The sequence below is a fragment of the Cyprinus carpio genome, chromosome A25 (genome assembly GCF_018340385.1).
Source record: "Cyprinus carpio isolate SPL01 chromosome A25, ASM1834038v1, whole genome shotgun sequence".
Classification (NCBI taxonomy): domain Eukaryota; kingdom Metazoa; phylum Chordata; class Actinopteri; order Cypriniformes; family Cyprinidae; genus Cyprinus; species Cyprinus carpio.
In genome coordinates, this window is record NC_056596.1 from 1,224,069 (window position 1) to 1,241,568 (window position 17,500).

Sequence of the window (17,500 nt, forward strand, 5' to 3'; positions counted from 1 at the left end):
CAAATAGATGGATGGATGGATGGATGGATGGATGGAAGGAAGGATGGATGGATGGATGGATGAACAGATGGACGAATAGATGGATGGATGGATGGATGGATGGAAGGAAGGAAGGAAGGAAGGATGGATGAACAGACAGACAAATAGATGGATGGAAGGATGGATGGATGGATGGATGAACAGATGGACGAATAGATGGATGGATGGATGGATGGAAGGAAGGAAGGAAGGATGGATGAACAGACAGACAGATGGATGGATGGATGGATGGAAGGAAGGAAGGATGGATGGATGAACAGATGGACGAATAGATGGATGGATGGATGTATGGATGGAAGGAAGGAAGGAAGGATGGATGAACAGACAGACAAATAGATGGATGGATGGAAGGAAGGATGGATGGATGGATGAACAGACGGACGAATAGATGGATGGATGGATGGAAGGAAGGAAGGAAGGATGGATTAACAGACAGACAAATAGATGATGGATGGATGGATGGATGGATGGAAGAAAGGAAGGAAGGAAGGAAGGATGGATGGATGAACAAACAGACGAATAGATGGATGGATGGATGTATGGATGGAAGGAAGGAAGGATGGATGGATGAACAGACAGACGAATGGATGAATGGATGGATGGAAGGAAGGAAGGATGGAAAGACAGACAAAGAGATGGATGGATGGGTGGAAAGATGGATGGATGGACAGAAGGACAAATAGATGGAAGGATGGATGAATAGATGGGTGGATGGATCGATGGACAGATTGACCCTTTATGTAATCTTTGTGACATCATTACATCTTCAACAATAATTTTTTTTTCTAGTTAAATGCTGCTGTTTGTGAGTGTTGGTGAAGTTAATTTGTTGAAACTGTAGTTTGACAAAAACAATGTAAATCTCAATTAGATCAAACTTGAATGCATAAATTTAGACTGAACTCTAAAACAAATTGAGTTATAAAACTGGGTCAAAAACATGACATAAAGAACAGCAGCATTAAATTATTATTTTATTTATTTTATGTATTAAATTATTATTATAATTATTAATAAATTGTTTTATGTTTTTTTTTATAATTATGGTTGTTTATAATTGATTTTCAGTACAAAAAATATGTCAAATGCCACACTGGGACTCAAATGAATCGTTTCATCAGAAGGAACCGATTCACTAAAACAAGTCATATTATAGGAGAGCATGTTACTTTTCCTGAGAGTGAAAAGAAATTTAACTCTGCGGTTTCTACCACTTGACATTTTTTAGCTCATGATTCAGGCAGAAACACTAAATCTTGGCAGAAAATGGCTCTTGTCGTCAATTTGGACTCGAGATTCAGTTTTATGGGCCAGCAGGTCAAGCGTTTCTGTGTTTAAGACCCTTGTATTTCAAAAGAACAGCATCTTTTATGACAAAATTAGCTTCGGCAAAGACAACATCATCACGCCGCGCTGGCAGAACTACAGCAGCCGTGTCCTTACTGTAATTGTGCTCGTTGAACTGTGTTTATTGAAGCCAGCGCATAATAGGGGCCTCGTGAAAGATGTTAATTACATTGTACGCCGGGTCGATAAAGCAGGTGGCTCCGACATTGGGCCTGTATTGATATTCCCTTTCTTTGCAGCTGGAACGGTGCTGACTAGAAGTGCAAGGCAAGAGGAAAATAACTCATTAGGTCTCTGTTTGTAGATAAATCAAAACCAGCGCATCTGTAATTGGCTTCTCTCGAATAATGCTCTCGAGCATGGTGATTTTTTGCGAGGAGGAGGAAATAAAAATTGGTAGTCTGTGCAGGCAGGCAAGCTGATGACTTTTTGGCAGCTTTCCCCATTAACGCTTCCCCCTTCAAGTAAATCTCAATAGAGACGAGCAGCGTGGAGGAATTACAATATGAAGGAGGCTTTTAGCTCATCTGTATCCGCCGGTGTTTTCTGTGCCTCAGTCCTCAGAAACCATGTTTTAGCTTCAGCGATGAGTCTGTAGTCTGTGATGAGAAAGACTGAGCACTGCAATATAATACACGATATAAGACAATAAATATATTGCATGCACAAACAAATATGCAGCAAACAAGCCATCAAAGACAAGTTGTCAGTCTGACTGCAATGAAGTCTCTTCTGCTCACCAAGGCTGCATTTATTTGATCAAAAATATATTTAAAAATTATCAAATATTATTACAATTTAAAATAACTGTTTTCTCTGTGAATATCTGTTAAACTGTAATTTATTTCTGGGATGTGCAGCTGTATTTTCAGCATCATTACTCCAGTCATTCTTCAGTGTCACATGATCTTCAGAAATCATTCTAATATGATGATTTGCTGCTCAAGAAACATTTCTGATTATTAGCAATGTTGAAAACAGTTGTGCTGCACAATATTTTTGTGTGATACATTTTATTTTATTTTATCTTAACTCAAACTTTTGAATGGTATTGTATCATGGTTTCCACTGTTTTATTCATATTACGGAAAAATTACATTTAAAAATATAATCCATATGGAAAACTGTTCTTTTAAATGGTAATATTATTTCAAAATATTAGTGCTTTTACTGTATTTTGATACAATAAATGCACGCAGCCTTGGTGAGGCTTTTATCAGAAACATAAAAAATGACTGCTTTTGGATCATACATAAGGCCTGTTAGCATGAATATTAATTGTGAATGCAAATAGCAGTTTTGAATAGAAATCATGAACTGCAGAAATGCAGAGCAGAGTGTATTTAAATGCAGAGCAGTCTGATGTTTTTCAAAAAAATAAAAAAAAAATAAAAAAAACAGCAGGCCAACAAGGTATGAGTTTTTGGTCATATCCTGAACAAAATACTGTGTTTTTGTTTAATATTAGTAAAACCATGTGGGTGGCAGACTCCCCCGGTGTCAAAACAAAAGCACAGTTTCACTCCGAGGACTCACGCTCATATTTTACCTTCCAGTGGACCCCATTCCAATCTGTGATGGTCAGCATGTGATGGGAATCTCCTGGGATATTGTTAAGGAGGACATTCGGAAAGTTAGATGCATTTCAGGTGGTCAGAGACGAGCGTGAAGCCCTCCTGCCAGTGATGTGCCCCAGGGGCGTGTGTTCAGCCCACTTTATTTGCGGATGCTGTAAAATATGCAACACAGCTCCTTTTATTTGCAGATCTGGCCATGTGTCAGAGATCCTGCTGTGTCCTCTGCTGTCAGTGACATGTTTAGTGGGAACAAATGATCAAGTAGAGTATATTTTGAGGGGTGCTTGTCCGTGCAAAACTCACTGGCAGGAATGATGTAGTGTGGTGGTGGGTGGTTGAGGTGTTTTTTTTAGTAGGGTAGTAACAAATATATTTCTTTTGTGTTGTAGTTCTTTTTGTGATCGTTTTGTTTCGGGTCAAATTGACACAAACTGGATTCAATACAATTCACCAAAAACCACACTATTAAAAAAAAACAAAACAAAAAAACCTTAAACATAAGAACATAAGACTTTTAAAACAGTATTTAACACCTGTTTTTTAAACCTTTGTTTTTTGAACTTTTTTAAATGTAAAATTCAGATTTTTTATATTTTCTCATGATGTGAATATTATAAAAAAAAATTGCAACATTTATTTTCCAACATTGTTTTAAATATTAATTACAAATATTTATTTTAAATGCAGAAATGTAAATACCCTCACACACACACACACACACACACACACACACACACACACATATATATATATATATATATACATATACATATACATATATACACACATGCAATTTTGGTTTTGTCCAGCTAATCATGAAATTTGCTGGTGATTCACAATCACAAAAGAAATTTCACACATAGAATAGGAATAATAATAATAATAATAATAATAATAATAAAGCTACATATACTTGTTCAAAAATACAGTATAATCAGTAAAAATACCTCAGTGAATCAAAACTTTACAGGCATGTTCATGACCCTAAACGATAACAAATCAGACAATTTCAAGAAAAAACATCCTAGTTTAACCTGTATTTCCAACAACTCAAATATTCAATAACTCAAATACTCAAATTGACCCAGAACACAATATAAACGAAATAATATAATTGTTTAAGATCACAATATAAACCATGACTTCACACACTGTATATTCTTCTTCCCTGTTGATTGAATATTATATTGACCTGATTTCTACCCCAAGGCTGCTGGAGCGTGAGAGCAGCGGACAGAAGAGCGGAGCTGCGTCATATTCATTTCCAGACCAAAGGCCTGCAGACGTACACAGAGACTCTTCCCCTACGTGCTGCTTTCTCGTCCGAGGACAATCAATGGCACAAAGTCTCCGTCTCCATCAGCGCTTCACATGTGGCGTTCTATGTCGACTGCAATAAGTATGTGAAATTACAGGAGAATATAATGAAATACTGCAAAACCACTTCTTAACGAGTCCTTGTGACATGTTTTCCAGTAACAACATCACTGAAACCAGATAAATGTACTTGAGAAGGAACCCTGCATAAGATAGAAAGACGAATATATGTGTTTTTTTGTTTTGTCCTATTGTAGTTGATCTTTTTGGTTTTTTTTGATTTTTTTAATATAGTTAAACTCTACCAGTGCAGTAAAACAAAATAGACATGAAAACACGTCAAAAATTATTTGTTTTAAGTTTTTTTTAATATTTTAACTGGAAACAAGATAAAAAAAATAATTTTAGCAATGCAAAAAAAAAAAAAAATATATATATATTATTTTTACTTATTTTTTTTCTCATTATTCATTTGTATTTTGTAAAATTTATTTATTCTAGATATTTTTAATTGAGGATAGATTTATATTTTAAGATATTAAGTTTTGTTTTCTGAAAAATATATAAAAAATTTATGTAGTAAAGAAGACTTAATATAAAAATAAAAAAGGTATAAGGTATAATTTTTAATTTTATCTATTGTTTATTTTTTTTTTGCTATTCTGAGATTATGTGGTTTTATCATTTCTTTTTTTATTTTATTGCTTTTGTTATTTTTTTATCATTTACACTTTATTTTTCACAATTTTTACTTCATGTTTCCTAATTCGTACTTTACATCTGATCATTTTTTATTTTTTGTATTTCTGTTTTTATTTTTTATTTTTCTTTCTGTATTTTTGTATTTTTTTAATTTTTTTTTTTTTAAATTTCTTAATTTTTATTTTAAATTTTTTAATTTTTACTTTCACAATTCTCACTTTTTATTTCAGAATTCTTACTGTACAATTACATTTTTTCTTTATATTTCACAATTATCACTTTATAACTTGCTGTTTTTACTTTATATATTGCAATTCTGACTCTATATTTCAGAATTTTTACTTAACATATCATAATTTTTACTTTATATCTCGCAATTCTGAGCTTTTTTCTCAGCATTGCGAGAAAAAAAAAGATACAATTACCTTTTTAAGGTTTTTTTCCCCCCATGGTGGAAACAAGCTTTCACACTTAATTCATTTGCTTCTCAAGTAAATACATCTTGATATAATAATGTTATTTTACTGTAAAAGGCAAAAATACTGAGCAAGAAAATCAGTTTTTGCAGTGAGCTGTTTACTACATTCCACTTTGTTAATAAAATGCATTAATATTACTAATAATGTTACTTTCCCAAATAAAACAGTGTGTTCAGTAGCATATTGCCGTGTTGTTGAAACTGCTATCTAGAATCATGAAATTTTGCTGATATTTTTGTGGTATTGGGACGTTTCTCTTCAGGGTGTTCTAGCGAGAGAGTGTTTTAGTTACTCTGATGGAGATCCCAGAAGACACATCATTCTGGGTCGGACAGAGAAACCGAGCGCATCAGGCTTTAGTTCAAGATGGCTTATTCTTCGGTGTTCTCATCTTATCACTGAATCAGGAATGATTGCGAATCAGCACAGATGAAAGGCATGGCTTATTCAAGGTGTTTCATCTTCACCCCACACAAGAATCATGAATCAGCACAGATGCACAGCAAACACACAGGCTAACATACTTTTCGACACTTAAATGTGCTGCACATCCCATAATGCATTGCACTTACCTTCAGTTTGCAGAGACCTGTGGGCTTTAGTGTTTTCTTTTTTCATTTAGATCTGAAATGAGAAAAGATAAGTAATTTTTTTTTGATATTAGTTTGATTATGAAATGTAAAATATTTTATGTTTTGTGCATTTGATTGTTTTGTTTTTCTGTTATCTTGTCAGTAAATGACAGGATTATTGTGTTTTACTAAAATCACAACATTTTCATTATATGAAATAAAATGTGTTATCTTACAGTAAATGACAGGATTATTGTGTTTTACTAAAATCACAACATATCAGTTAATTAATATATAAATATATATATAAATATATAAAAATCTTCAACTTTAGCCAGGATTTTACTGTTAACTAAAACTAAAACATAAATGTTTTTGTAAAAAAAAAAATAGATTAATAAATAACTGAACAAAAAAAAACTTAAAACAAACTTTTATTTCAGATCGTTGCAAATGCAGTATTTTAAATTTTTGTTTAGTTTAACTTGAAGTAATTAAAAAAACTACAAATATTTAAAAAAAATATATAAAAAATGTAACTAAAGATAAACTAAGAAATTAAAATTAATTACTACATAGACACAAAAACTAATAAAATAACAAACACACAACAAAATGACTCAAACTTGAACTAAAATTATAGTTAAATTTACTTTACAAATCTGACTTGAAATAATAAAAAAAAAAACTATTATTATATATCAGTGGTTCTAAAATAACACTGATTTCAGCTAGTTGCCAAAGCAAAATGTCTCATTGTTAATTCAGTTTAACCTAATGTTTAACCTAATCTATTTTAATAAAATTAAATAATATGGACATAAAAAACTAATAAAAACTAAAACTATATTCGTATCTTGATACTAAAAACTGACATAAGCATGCAACATATGACAACAAATGCATTATGCAATAAATTAGTATCATGCACAGTGTAAATTTACAAAATAACAGTATAATGCTGTTTATCTGTGTATAATACTGTTATATCTATATTTGCATTGCTGTTTCACATACTAGCTGTCGGCAGTATGCAGTAAACCTCTGTTAACTAATTTGAAAGGAAGTATCTGCTTTTTTTGTGGTAATTCACACCCATAACTGTGGTTTATTAGACTATAAATCCTGCACACTTATTTGAAGCATGTGTGTGTGTGTGTGTGTGTGTGTGTGTGTGTGTGTGTGTGTCAGAGAGCCTCTTTAAGATTTGAAGAGTCGCTTCAGGTTGTTAAATATCTCCAGAGTTAATTGGCAGATGAGGGAAGCTTGGAGGTCGTTTGCGGTTCTTGACGAGATTTCTCAGCCTGCCTCCTGCCTCGGTCTCCACGGAGACGCTGATTAGTGCAGAGGTGTAAAAGAAAGCACATGTTTCTGTCCTTCATTTGCATGTATAAAATCACAGATATCTGCCGTCCAGGAGGTCTTCGAATAGTCATTGGCTTTCATCTTCCACCAATTATTTTTTCCTGCAGGCATTAAACGTAACAGTCGGCCGTTTGCACTTATAATATATTGATGTACAGTTTGAGACGGCGCTGATCAAAGGCACCATTACCATTCAATCAGACATGATTTCACACTTGTTGAAAGAATTAAATAAGCGCAATCTCATTAGTTTTCATATATATACGTAAAAAAAAAGTAAAAAATGGTGAAATAGTATTACAGTTTAAAACAGCTGTTTTCTGTGTGAATCTCTGTTGAACTGTAATTTATTTCTGTGATGCGCAGCTGTATTTTCAGCATCATTACTACTCCAGTTTCAGTGTCACATGATCTTCAGAAATCATTCTAATATGATGATTTACTGCTCAAGAAACATTTCTGATTATTATCAATGTTGAAAACAGTCATGCTGCACAATATTTTTGTGGAAACTGGTAAATTACCACTCAAAAAAATGATAAAAAGACACATTAAAATTGATCAAAAGTGACAGTAAAGTTCTCTTGAACTTTCTGTTAATCAAAGAATCCTGAAATATGTAAAGCCTTGAAAAAGTCAAGGTCGATACTTTTGAATTAAAAAAATAAATAAAATAAAAAATAAACTGATATAAATTGGCGACATTAAAAAAAAAAAAAAAAAAAAAAAAAATCTAAAAATATATATATATATATCTATATATTATATATATATATATATATCCTATCTGTGTATATATTCTATATATTATATATATATATTATATCTATATATATATATATATAACAAAAAGAAATACAATGCAATAAAATAATTAATTAAACATATTTGGGGAAAAACACAATATGTTACCATTAAAAATTCAAGAAAATAAACTAAAATAAGTGATTTAATGGTTGAAAATTAAATGTGAAAATAAAGAAATACGTTGACACCTCTGGAACAATAAATAAATAAAATCAATAAAATTAATACTAGTCAATCAAATCAATACTGCTCTTTTTTGCTTCATATTCTGCTTAATATTTTATTTTTCAGGATGCACAGATGAATAGAAAGTTCAAAAGAACAGCATTTATTTAAAATAGAAATATTTTGTAACATTATAAATATCTTTACTGCCACTTTTGAGCAATATAATGCACCCTTGATGGATTCAACTAATAATTTCTTTAAAAAATAATACTTTATTTGACATTTTTCATGTTTAAACAGACTGAATAGTGATGTTTTGATGAATTAGCCGTTAAAGCAAATGTGTGTTTCTGTCCATCACAGATATCTGCCGTTTCATTTGGCTTTCATCTTCCACCAATTTATTTTTCCTGCAGGTATTAAATATAATAGTCTGCAGTTTGATTTATTTTTCTTTTGGTTTTCGGTTTGAGACGGCGCTGATCAAAGGCGTCATTACCGTTCGATTAGCCATCGTTCCACACTCGTTGACCGTCCGATTGCCTCTAATTTAAGCAATCGCTGCATGCATGCATGCGTGCGTGCGTGTGTGTGTGTGCGTGTGTGTGTGTGAGTGTGTGAGAAACCAAATGACATCCCGAGTTGCTATAAATTCAGAGCGTTCACCTCTATTTCCCTCTCATTGCCATGAAGAATCCGGAGAAACCTGCGTCGGCTTCTGAATTTATGGTTGGGAAATTGAAGAGGCAAGACAATTTCGAAAAACAATTTCTCATAAGTCACGGCGCTCGACTCCCACGAGGGCCAAAATAAACGCTTTCTGGCGGCCAGAGATGGGCCCGGTTGCCATGACGACCGAGCGTCCGTGCGCGCCGCGGATGGAGGCCAATCAAATTAAGGCACATATGAAACAAATTCAATCTGTATCTGCTTGTTTTGCTTATCAGAGTGGGACAGCGGCGACTGGGAGCTGCTATTACGCTCCCGCCGCCCACATCATGTTCTCCCCGCCACGCGTATTATGTCCAATTACCAGAGTGCACGGCCTTGCACACCTCCTATTAGAGGCGCGCGCTTCTCCGAGCGAGCCGCGGCTGCGCTTCATCTCTGCTGGGGTCTGAGAGCAGCCGCTTGATTCCGCAGACGAGTCGGGAACTTCTTCAGGGGTTTGTGCTGCGGGTCAGAAGCTGCTGGCTGTCCAGTTTGCTCTGTCTCAGACACACGTCTGTCCTCGAGAATCAACCTAAACTAATCTTAATGGATCAAAAATACAGTTACATAAAAATAAGCATGAATTATTAGTGTTAAATTTAACTAAAATACACACACTAAGAAACATTTAACAAATTAAAAAAAAAAAATTATATATATATATATACTCTATATATTAGCAGCCCTAAAAAACTACAACTGAATGTGCAACATAAATGTTTCAAAAATAGAAACAAACCCTAAAAAACTACAACTGAACTGTGCAACACAAATGCTACAAACTAAAATGCATCTTAATGTTTATTGTTATTATTATTTGTATGTGTGTTTACTTTTGTGTTGTTATTATTATTAGTATGTGTGTTATAATTACACACACACACACTTATTGTTATTATTATTAGTATTTTTGTGTATGTGTGTGTATATATATATATATATACTATATATATATATATCTATAAATATATATATATATATATATATATAAACTCATAAAATGATCCATTATAGAGTTAAAAAGAGTGGAAACTATGTTGGATATGTTATATGTTATATATATATGTCTTTGTGGAAATACTGGAAAAATGTAGAGACTTTACAGATACAGTAACTTTCTTTGACAGATAGGAAGTATGAAGAAAGCACAGGTAGTGAATTATAAGCTGAATCACTTTTGTTTTTATATTTATTCATATGTAAAGAACGGTACTAGCAGACACACTACTGTTCAACAGTCTGGGGCTGGTATGTTTCTGAAAGAAGTCTTCTGCTCATCAAGGCTGTGTTTATTTGATCAGAAATACAGTAAAAACTGTGAGATATTATTAGAAAGTAAAACAGCTGTTTTCTCTGTGAATCTCTGTTAAACTGTAATTTATTTCTGTGATGTGCATCTGTATTTTCAGCATCATTACTCCAGTCTTCAGTGTCACATGATCTTCAGAAATCATTCTAATATGATGATTTACTGCTCGAGAAACATTTCTGATTATTATCAATGTTGAACACATTAATATTTTTGTGTAAACTGATACATTTTATTTTTCAGGATTCACGGATGAATAGAAAGTTTAAAAGAACAGCATTTATTTGAATCTTTTTTTGTATTATTATTTTATTTGTTGTAAATTTTTATCATTTTTTTTCAATTTTTATTATTTTAATTGTTATTTTTTTTGTATAAAATAATTCTTTGAACTAATTTATATTTTTTTTTTTAAGAAAAAAATTATTTTAAGCTTGTCCAACAACAAAGTGTTTACTCTTTAGAAACATTTCAGCGTGCACTACAAGCACAATTTACATACGAATACCTAAAAGCACTAATAAGATCATGTTGATTTTAATAAAGGATCGTCTCTACATGGCATCCAGCGTCAGTTTTTGAATCAAACGTGTGAGTTTGATTCAACACAGAGATAAAACCTCTAAATACACGCCACAAATCGAAGCTAAGAGAAAAGCAATATGGCTTGACAGATACTAATCCAGAGAAGAGGTCACGCTCATCCGCATTCTTTGTTTCACTCTCTTATTAGTGTTTTCAGCACTTAAGCCTTCTCTTCATATTCTGCCCGACAAATAAAAGCAGCCTTGAACATCTAAAAGCCACTATTTGAGATTTTACCCATGATGCTCACTGCTGGAGACGGCATACAGGGACATTTCAGAGCACACAGTATGGAATCCACGTTAGTAATATGTTTTTTTTTGGGGTAACATACAGTTAATTAATTAGAGCGCTCAAGGTGGATCGTTTGTTGAGTGCTTGTTGAATAAACTCTCTCAGTCACATTTAATGCCATGCAAAGAGCCACGAATGCATGTGTGTAAATGCACTTAAAGTTTTCTGCTCTGATCTAACTGTGTTTTGAATAACCTGTTTTGATGCAGGGAGTGATGCAAGACGTTCAGATCTTTGTAATGCCTCAAGGATACATCACACAATGCCCCGACCTCAACCGAAGTATGTGCCGCTAATTAGTTTATTCGTGATTGCCAAATCAAACATATGCAATGGTTTATTAATTGCATAAATGATTAATTTACGTGTCTTTCTTAGCCTGTCCAACCTGCAATGACTTCCACGGACTCGTGCAGAAGATCATGGAGCTTCAGGACATCTTGGCGAAAACGTCGAGCAAGGTGCAACACAAAATTCATAGTTTAATAATTGGCTTCATTTCATCTGCTGAAGTCACAGTCACACAGCAGAGGAATTTCATTGGTTTTGAAAGCATTAAAGCATAAAATGTTAATTCTGTCTTCATTAAGTCATGTCTCTCCAAAGCCGTGTGCTGTTATTGTGGAACACAAAAAGGAGAATTTCTAAAGAATCTCCATCAGAGTCGTCAGAAATAACTCGATTACTGTGCAATTAATGCTTCAAGCACTGATGGCCATAGAGAGGTCCGAGTACTGTACTGTACCTTTAAATAAACTAAATATACTGTAAAAGATGGCAGAGAAACAATCTGAACTCCAAAATTCACAAATATTAAAAAAGAAAAGGCAAGTAAATGAAATGTTGAAGAAGAAAGACTGAAACTGTGTTATTTTAGTATGAAGGCAAGTAATTTTTGTTTTTTTTTGATGTTTTTATTCATTTTTTTAATTATTTTTTTTTTTATTTTCAAGTAGTTTTTGTATATATATCTATATATATATATATATATATATATATATATATATATATATATATATATATATATGTCTATACCGTTTTTATTACATTTTATATCATTTTTTTCATTATTTTAGTACATCAAGTTAAACTAAATGAAAATGAGAAATGTTGCCAATTAGCTGAAATAAAATTAAAATTAAAATGTAAAAATAAAACAAAGTCAAAATGTATTTTAAAAAATATTATATATTTGTTTTATTTTTATATTTTCCATTTTTATTTTAGTTAAAATTGCAGTTATTTTAATAGTTTTTTTAAATGTCAATTTTAATTTATATTCATTTCAGATTTAGTGTTATTTTAGTACATCAAGTTAAACTAAAAGAAGATAAGAAATGTTGGCAATTAACCAAAAATAAGATTTTACAGTATATATATTTTTTAAATTAAGTTTGCTTAATTTTGAGTAGCAAAATTTTTTTATGCTAAATATATCATTGTTTTAAAATATATTTAGATTTTTTAAATATATTTTATATTTAAATTTACATTTTAATTTTAGTCACAGTTTTAGTCATTTTATTGTGTGGTTTTGCCATTTTTTTTGTGCTTTTATATATGTCTGTATAATTTTTTATTCATTTTTATTTCAGTTTTAGTTTTAGTTATTTCATTAGTTTAAGTTAAATTGATTTCTATTTTTTTTTTTTTTTTGTTTATATAGCTGATATATATATATATATATATATATATATATATATATATATATATATATATATATATATATATATATATATATATGACTTTATATATAGTTTCTTGTTGTTTTTTTTGTTTTTTTTTTGATTTTTTTTGATTTTAATTAACTTGGATTGAAATGTAATTTAATTTTAAAACATACTCCAATAGTCTTTAGTTTACTTCGAAAAATTATTTTTTACATTGTACCTTTAATAAAAATGAGGCATTTCAAATATATGTATATATTCATATATTTAATCAAAATTATGTTGTATTTCGTTCCAGCCTTTCTAAACTCAAAATATCTCTCGTTTGGAGCCTCAGATTCAGGAATGTATTCTGGTATTAAAAGGTATTTTCAACGTCTCAATCCTGCAGTGTGTTTCTCCACGGTTTGTTTGACAGATGAATCTGAGCCCATTTTCTGGCAACATCTGGCTTGTGTCTGTGCTGTGAATTTAAAGACTTGTTTATGGTGTTGCAATAACTCAGGGATGCCAACCGCACAGAAACTCTGCCGCTGATGAGGAAGAACTCTTCGGATCAAGCGTGTCGGAACAACACCGTCGTATCGGCGGCTTAATGAAAAATTCAAACGGACGATTGTGAATAATCAATCAACTGCGGGCGTTTCCTCGTGTGTTTTCTGTCAGAAAGTGAGTTTAATCTGCCCTCTCTCTGTGCAGCTGTCTCTGGCCGAGGAGAAGATGAAGGGTCTGGACTCCTGTTATTGCGAGAGGACGTGTCACGTGAAGGGAGTGACCTACAGAGAGGAGCAGACGTGGACCGACGGCTGTAAGAACTGCACGTGCTCGGTGAGTCTGTCTGACGCTGCAGAATGACACATGTGTGTGCCAGAGGTGGAGCTTCTGCAATACTGTGGGAAATATATATATATATAGTAACTATGTAACCACTGTTGTTGTAATTTCGTAAGAACAGGGAGCAGAAGTGTTTCAAACATACGAGCACAGTTCAGCTGAATGATAAAGTTCACTCTCTTTAACTTTATGTTGTTAAACTGAATGCACAAAACCAACTGTTAGCTGAAATATCTACAACACTGAAATGTGCGGTTTATCTGTCAGTCAGATGCGTGTGAAGGTTGTGTTCATTACTATAGCAACACTCTGATGAATATGCTAACATAAAAAAAAAACCTCTTTATGAATTATGAATATGCTTGTCACCATAGCTATAAATAAAGACTTTAGATGACATGAAACTGTGGTCAGAAGTCTATGATAAATGTGAAAATGTTGGGGTAGTTGAATGCCCTTGATGGAATATAACTATAATGATAACTATCAACCATAAAAAGTGTTCTAGGTGTAAAAGAATAGTGAAGTTCACACCTCAACTATAACGATAGTGACACTGAGGAACAATATTGTTATAATCAGATATCACTCAGCCTATAGGAATACATCGGACTTCAAAGAGATCAAGCATTTGAAGCCTCTTACGACAATGTTGAAGTGTTGGGGTAGTTGAATGCCCTTGATTTATTATAGGTATATTTATAGTTATTTTTATCATTATAGTTATAGTTATCGTTATTGTCATCGTTATAGTTATCATACGTATATATATCGTTACGATTATCATTATAGTTATCATTATAGTTATCATTATAGTTATAGTTATTGTCATCGTTATAGTTGTCATAGATATATATATCGTTACAGTTATCATTATAGTTATAGTTATCGTTATAGTTATTGTCATCGTTATAGTTATCATACATATATATATATCGTTACGATTATCATTATAGCTATCATTATAGTTATAGTTATTGTCATCGTTATAGTTGTCATAGATATATATATCGTTACGGTTTTAATTATATTTTTGTTTTAGTTTATAGTTATTGTCATCGTTATAGTTATCATACGTATATATATCGTTACGATTATCATTATAGTTATCATTATAGTTATCATTATAGTTATCGTTATTGTCATCGTTATAGTTATCATACGTATATATATCGTTACGATTATCATTATAGTTATCATTATAGTTATAGTTATTGTTATCATTATAGTTATCATAGGTATATATATCGTTACGGTTATCATTATAGTTATAGTTATCGTTATAGTTATTGTCATCGTTACAGTTATCATACATATATATATATCGTTACGATTATCATTATAGCTATCATTATAGTTATAGTTATTGTCATCGTTATAGTTGTCATAGATATATATATCGTTACGGTTATCATTATAGTTATAGTTATCGTTATAGTTATTGTCATCGTTATAGTTATCATACGCATATATATCGTTACGATTATCATTATAGCTATCATTATAGTTATAGTTATTGTCATTGTTATAATTGTCATAGATATATATATATCATTACGGTTATCATTATAGTTATAGTTATCGTTATTGTCATCGTTATAGTTATTATACGTATATATATCGTTACGATTATCATTACAGTTATCATTATAGTTATAGTTATTGTTATAGTTGTCATAGATATATATATCGTTACGGTTATCATTATAGTTATAGTTATCGTTATAGTTATTGTCATCGTTATAGTTATCATACGTATATATACATTGTTACGATTATCATTGTAGTTATCATTATAGTTATAGTTATTGTTATCATTATAGTTATCATAGGTATATATATCGTTACGGTTATCATTATAGTTATCATTATAGTTATCGTTATTGTCATCGTTATAGTTATTATACGTATATATATCGTTACGATTATCATTACAGTTATCATTATAGTTATAGTTATTGTTATCGTTATAGTTGTCATAGATATATATATCGTTACGGTTATCATTATAGTTATAGTTATCGTTATAGTTATTGTCATCGTTATAGTTATCATACGTATATATCGTTATAGTTATCATTATAGTTATAGTTATTGTTATCGTTATAGTTGTCATAGGTATATATATCGTTACGGTTATCATTATAGTTATCATTATAGTTATAGTTATTGTCATCGTTATAGTTATCATACGTATATATCGTTATAGTTATAGTTATAGTTATAGTTATTGTTATCGTTATAGTTGTCATAGATATATATATATCGTTATGATTATCGTTATAGTTATAGTTATCGTTATTGTTATCATTATAGTTGTCATAGATATATATATATATCGTTATGATTATCGTTATAGTTATAGTTATAGTTATTGTTATCATTATAGTTATCATAGGTATATATATAGTTATGGTTATCATTATAGTTATCATTATAGTTATAGTTATTGTTATCGTTATAGTTGTCATAGGTATATATATCGTTATGGTTATTATTATAGTTATCATTATAGTTATAGTTATTGTTATCGTTATAGTTGTCATAGATATATATATATTGTTACGATTATCATTATAGTTATCATTATAGTTATAGTTATTGTCATCGTTATAGTTATCATACGTATATATATCGTTATGGTTATCATTATCGTTATAGTTATAGTTATCGTTATAGTTATTGTTATCGTTATAGTTGTCATACGTATATATATCGTTATAGTTATCATTATAGTTATCATTATAGTTATAGTTATTGTTATCGTTATAGTTGTCATAGATATATATATCGTTACGATTATCATTATAGTTATCATTATAGTTATAGTTATTGTCATCGTTATAGTTATCATACGTATATATATCGTTATAGTTATCATTATAGTTATAGTTATTGTTATCGTTATAGTTATCATAGGTATATATATCGTTATGGTTATCATTATAGTTATCATTATAGTTATAGTTATTGTTATCGTTATAGTTGTCATAGATATATATATCGTTATGATTATCATTATAGTTATCATTATAGTTATAGTTATTGTTATCGTTATAGTTGTCATAGATATATATATATCGTTATGATTATCGTTATAGTTATAGTTATCGTTATAGTTATTGTTATCGTTATAGTTATCATAGATATATATATATTGTTATGATTATCGTTATAGTTATAGTTATCGTTATAGTTATTGTTATCATTATCGTTGGCATAGGTATATATATCGTTATGGTTATTATTATAGTTATCATTATAGTTATAGTTATTGTTATCATTATAGTTATCATACGTATATATATCATTATGATTATTAAAGTTATCATTATAGTTATAGTTATCGTTATCATTATAGTTATTATAGCTATATTTATTGTTATGGTTATCATTATAGTTACTAAATAATGATAATTATAGTTATCGTTATAGTTAGCATAATTATCATATAAGTATATTTATTGTTATGTTATTATAGTCATCATTATCATTATAGTAATCTTTATAATTATTGTTATAGTAACAAGTTATGGTTATAGTTATAGTTAATATTATAACAAAACATGAAATATTCATGAAAGTGTAAAATTCGCCGTCTATAATCCGAGGTCTACTAGTTGAGTAGTATGTTTAATAAAAAAACGCAGTCTAACGTTAGCTAAGTATACGTTGTTGTAATCTGTCAGATGCGACAGAACATTCCTCTGACAGACATCCTCAC

General features: G+C 30.7%; 1 pseudogene; it reads left to right on the forward strand.

Moving 5' to 3' along the window:
• Positions 1–17,500, forward strand: part of LOC109076503 — a 95,419-nt pseudogene that overhangs the window by 16,453 nt on the left and 61,466 nt on the right.